Below are 6,134 nucleotides of genomic sequence, written 5' to 3'. Positions count from 1 at the left end.
GCCAGTTTTCTATTTTTCTAAAGAAGAAGAATGTAACAACTGAACTTGATTCATTTCCCAGTATTATCTACCACAGTTTTATTTTCTGATCTGAATGAAAACGTTGGCAGTTTCAGGAATACTATTTCCTAAGGATCCTCTCTTCTTGTCTTCAAGGTCTGTTCTAGAAAACAAATCGGAATAAGGGAACTGTAGGCCTTCAGTTGAACCACAGCTCTGTCCTGCCTCAGTTATGATATAGGGAAGTCAGAGATCATGTACTACAATAGCATTCAGAAGGTCTGAGTTACCCATCCCTAAAATGTAACATGGTTTCTTAATGGCATAAATGCTATAAAAATTAAATAAAATTTATCTATTTTTATAGTGTGTAGAAACTGCACTTTGTAAAAGGATCCAGTATGAATTTTCATTTATAGCCGGATATCACAAACATCTATATGACATTTTCTTCTGTGTTTTCAAATAGTTTGGTTTAGTATACAAAGCTTCAAACATCTTGTATATGGAGTCTGAATCACACAGTGGCTAACAGGAAAATCCCAGTGCCTGATTAGTAGAATACATTAAGCACAGACATAGAACATGTTAATGTAACTAATGTATGTGTTAAATAATAAATAAATAAACAGCAAATAAAACCTTGCAAGAATGAAACATGCTTCCTATGGCATGATTATCTCTCCACTATCCAAAAGACACCAGTAGACATGTAGTAACTGATTCAAAGAAGACCAAAGAAAGATGGAAAAAGTGTATTGAAATACTATACAGTAGAGATGTCAACATCAAAGATATATTGGAAGATATTTCCTAGTCACAAGTATCTCTAGTACTGGAAAATGAACTTAGATAAGTGCTGCAGTCATTGCCAAGTTCGAAGGCTATACAAATTGATAGAATCTCTACAGAAGCATGTATAACAATAAAAGACAAATTAGAAAATTCTCGGTTAGTAAAGATTCTAACCAACTAGCCTAGTGGTGTCAAACTCGCGGCCTATGGCGTGCTGGCCACGCCCATCCCTGGTTTAGCGAAGGGGGGGAAAGTTGTGATATGTCACGTGACGACAACATGTTGTCATGAGTTTGACACTCTTGAACTAGCCAAACAAGAAGAACTCCTCTTCAGGAGTCTCTGGAGGCTGGGGACAGCAAAAAAGTCACTTCCTGTCCAACCGGAAGTTGGTAAATGGGCCATTTCTGGCCTCTGGGGGGTGGGAAAGGCCATTTTCACCCTCCTCAGACTCAGAGGAGGCTCAGGAGCAAGGGGGGGGTCGCATGCGCATATGTGGGGGGTGGGGCACATAGAATTATGGGTGCGGGCATGGGTGCCCGCCCCCACCTCCTGGCAGACAATGGCAAAAAGGTTAGCCATCACTGCTCTATAGCGTCATTTTGAGGAAGGAGTTGAAACAATTTATGTCCATGATGCGAGGGGTCTGTAAATATTTTCACAGCCCTCTTTTTGACTTGTGCAGTATACAGGTCTTCAATGGAAGGCAGGTTGGTAGTAATTTGTTTTTTCTGCAGTTCTAATTATCACCTGAAGTCTGTGTCTGTCTTGTTGGGTTGCAGAATCAAACCAGACAGTTATAGAGGTGCAGATGAAAGATTCAATAATTCCTCTAGTAAAATGGGAGAAAACTCAACAATTTTGGGTTTAATTGTTAGGGTTTTTTCTCTTTTCCTTGGATGCACACACTTGTAATCTGCATCAACTAACTACAGTTTCATTTCATAAAAGCTTTCTCAAGTTTCTTTTAAAACTTAGAATCTTATGTAAATATTTGAGGACTATATATAGAACCATCTGACAGATGATTCCAAAGTTCATGCAACAATTGCTACCAACCTCCCTTCCATTGAGGACCTGTATACTGCACGAGTCAAAAAGAGGGCTGTGAAAATATCTACAGAACCCTCACATCCTGGACATAAATTGTTTCAACTTCTATCCTCAAAAAGATGCTATAGGGCATTGCACACCAAAACAACTGGACACAAGGACAGTTTTTTCCTGAATGCCATCACTCTGCTTAACAACTTATTCCCATAACAATGTCAAATAATTTACTAAGACTATTACTATTATTCTTCTCTTCCTTACTAGTTATCTATCTCTTCCCACTTATTACTATAACCATGTTGCTTGTATCTTTCAATTATATTGTTTTTATTTTTTTTCTAGTATGATTTGATAGCTAACCTTAACTATTACAAATTGTTGTATCTTTTTACTCTTGATGAATGTATTTTATTCTCCTTACGTACACTAAGATTACTGCAATGCTCTCTACATGGGGCTCCCCTTGAGGAGCACCCGGAGACTCCAGGTAGTTCAGAATGCGGCTGCGCGGGTGATAGAGGGAGCCCCTCGGGGCTCCCACGTAACACCTCTCCTGCGCAGACTGCACTGGCTGCCTGTGGCCTTCCGGGTCACAAACCTTCAAGGTTTTGGTAATGATCTTCAAAGCGCTCCATGGCATAGGGCCGGGCTATTTACGGGACCGTCTGCTGCTACCGAATACCTCTCACCAACCCGTGCGCTCTCACAGAGAGGGACTCCTCAGGGTGCCGTCAGCTAGGCAGTGCCGTCTGGCGACACCCAGGGGAAGGGCCTTCTCTGTGGGGGCTCCCACCCTTTGGAACGAGCTTCCCCCAGGACTTCGTCAACTTCCGGACCTCCGAACCTTTCGCCGCGAGCTTAAAACTCATCTATTCATCTGCGCAGGACTGGACTAGATTTTAGATTTTAAATTTAAACTGGTTTTAATGGGTTTTATTATGTATATTGTTATTTTTAATTATTCGGCTATTTGGAATAAGTTTTTTAATTGATGTTTTATTTTATATTTATATATATTTTTATCTGCCTGTAAACTGCCCTGAGTCCCTAGGGAGATAGGGCGGTATACAAATACGAATAAATAAATAAATAAATAAATAAATAAATAAATAAATAAATAAGAGCCCATACACTTAAGACAAATTCCTTGTGTGTCCAATCTCACTTGGCCAATAAAGAGTTCTGTTCTGTTCTGTTCTATTCTATTCTATCTCAATTCTACTCTATAAGATTTCATGGAAATATTTGAAAAATGATTGCAAAGTTCTTGTAATATATTTAAATTAGTTCATTTGGGTAATATACTTGGATTAATTCATTAATTCCCCCAAGTGGAATTCTTCTTTATTGTGTTTTTCTGTGAACATGAATTTAACAGCATTAATAAAGTATTCCAAAATGGATTATTCTACATAACGTTAGATATAACCTATTTCATACTCTTTTAGGTAAATCTGAAGCTTTCCATATCTATTACTTTCATAATCAGTTATGTCGGTATTGACACTTTGAATAATCTTTTTGTATCCAGAACTAAATTTCTTCAGTCAAGATTAATAAAATAAGGAATAAAATTTTATTTTGCTGAGTTTTCAGGCTCAGCATATGTGTCAAAGGCACATTGCATCTGTATCATCTATGCTATAATACAGGGGTCTCCAACCTTAGTAACTTTAAGGTTTGTGGATTTCAAGTCCCAAAGTTCCTCAGCCAGAGTTCAACTCTGGGAGTTGAAGTCCACAAGCCTAAGGTTGGAGACCCCTGCTATAATAGATGTGGAAGTCAGTGGTTGCTGTGAGACAGACATTGACTGTTCTGAGTATAAGGAACTTTTTCTTTCTCCTACATTGAAATTTCTGTCAGTCTTGGTAATCGTTTCCTTGTATTTCACAATGTTGTTTCTTTTTTCTTTTTTTTCTATTAGCAGTGACTTTCAAAAGCCCTCTATTTCTAAAGGCCTTTGGAAAAGTAATCAAAACCAGTGTGGCAACCTGATAATATACAGGTAGTCCTTGACATGCAACAGTTCGTTTAGGGGCCATTCAAAGTTACAATGGCACTGAAAATTGTGATTTATGACCATTTGTCATAATTACAATCTTTGCAGCATTCCCATGATTATGTGATCAAAATTTAGATGCTTGGCAACTGGTTCGTATTTATGATTTGCTACCAACTTGCCTTCCATTGAGGACCTGTATACTGCACGAATCAAGAAGAGGGCCGTGAAAATATTTGCAGATCCCTCGCATCCTGGACATAAACTGTTTCAACTCCTACCCTCAAAACGACGCTATAGAGCACTGCACACCAGAACAACTAGACACAAGAACAGTTTTTTCCCGAAGGCCATCACTCTGCTAAACAAATAATTCCCTCAACACTGTCAGACTATTTACTGAATCTGCACTACTATTAATCGTTTCATAGTTCCCATCACCAATCTCTTTCCACTTATGACTGTATGACTATAACTTGTTGCTGGCAATCCTTATGATTTATATTGCTATATTGATCATCAATTGTGTTGTAAATGTTGTACTTTGATGAACGTATCTTTTCTTTTATGTACACTGAGAGCATATGCACCGAGACAAATTCCTTGTGTGTCCAATCACACTTGGCCAATAAAAAATTCTATTCTATTCTATTCTAATTCTATGATCTTTGCTGTGTCCCAGTCATGTGATCCCCTTTTGTGAACTTCTGACAAGCAAAGTCAATGGGAAAGCCAGATTCATTTAACAACCAGGTTACTAACTTACAAACTGTAGTGATTCACTTAACAACTGTGGCAAGAAAAGTCATAAAATGGGGCAAAGCTCACTTTAAAAATGTCTCACTTAACAACATAAATTTTGGGTTCCATTGTGGTCATAAGTCAAGGACTACCTGTACATGGCAGAGATGTATCTATGTATCAACCATGGTGTAAGAGAATCACCCATACCATCCAATACAACTGATGAAACTTCCAGGATTGGAAGTGGAACATCTCCGTCTTCCTCCAAAAATCAGTCCAATTGCCTTTTCAAAAAAAAAAAACATTTTTGGAACAGCTCTGACTTGAATGACCGAGAGTCTTCATAGACATACACATCAATGCTTTTTTCCTTTATTTTTTCAACCAATTACGTAAAACTGGAATTTAGAACCATTTCATTATATGAGACCCAATGGTGTAATTTCCTTAGCGTGTACCTGAACTGCAGAGATGCCATTTAATACAAGATTTTACAATCCTCATAGTCTCTCATTAAGATGGTAGGGTAAATAAAAGGGGAAGGGAGAGACATTTACTGTAAAGGCCATTCTGTCACATTTATGGTATACATCATAAAACCGCAATAAAATATAATAGGGAGTAGTCAATATGCAAGATTGTAGAAAATCAGTAACTAAAATAAAGGAAGTAATGCAATTTGCCAAATCAAATATTAAAGCTATGGTCTGTATATGCATAGTATGTACAGAGACAATTTAATGAATCAATCAGGTCTAAGTACATGAGTTTTATATCACAACAAAGGCAGCGGCTGAAGAATAGAACAGAGGTAAGATTGTTAGCCACATTTGAATACTCAGTCTGAAGAATGTGGGGTACAAACTTGAGCTCTGACCTCTTCCTGACACAAGTGTTACCAATTAGAGTGCCATAAAAGAAGCGTATGGGAAAGGAAGGGAAACTTGATCAGTTTCATATTTGTAAATTCAGACAGCAAATGGCTTAAGGAATTGAGCCTTATCAAGTTTTAGGAACTTTGGGAATTGCCATTCTTTCTGGTCACCACTTCCAAAAGCACATTTAGTAAAGATAAGAGGGAGGATCTACTCAGTGACTGCTCTTGGATTTTTATATGCCATGTCAAGGGATGTCTGGCCAATTCCATAGGCATCTTCAGCTGATGCTGACACGAAAAGCATTTTCATTAATACAAGTTGAATAAAACTGAATAAATTCCATTTCTTTTTATCTGTTGGATGTTTTCTAAATAGAGTGGAAAGGGATCTTTTTTTTTTCTTTAAACACTCAAAGCAAAGGAACTCCTGTCTTGCAGAATCTGAAAAATTGTTCCTAAAATCTGAAAACCTAGAAGAAAAGATAAATTTATGAACATTAGATGTCTTAGTTGTATGAGCATAAATGTTTTTTGATAACACTAGACATAGCATATTCATTTAAGAAATTAGAAAGTTCAACTCCTTTGCTGAAATCAACATTACATATAAACAAATCACCTCATTAGTTGTAATATTCAATTAATTTTAACATTTAATGATATTTC

The sequence above is a fragment of the Ahaetulla prasina genome, chromosome 6, assembly GCF_028640845.1.
Source record: "Ahaetulla prasina isolate Xishuangbanna chromosome 6, ASM2864084v1, whole genome shotgun sequence".
Lineage (NCBI taxonomy): Eukaryota > Metazoa > Chordata > Lepidosauria > Squamata > Colubridae > Ahaetulla > Ahaetulla prasina.
The sequence above is the reverse complement of the archived record's forward strand: the minus strand, read 5'-3'. Positions refer to the sequence as shown.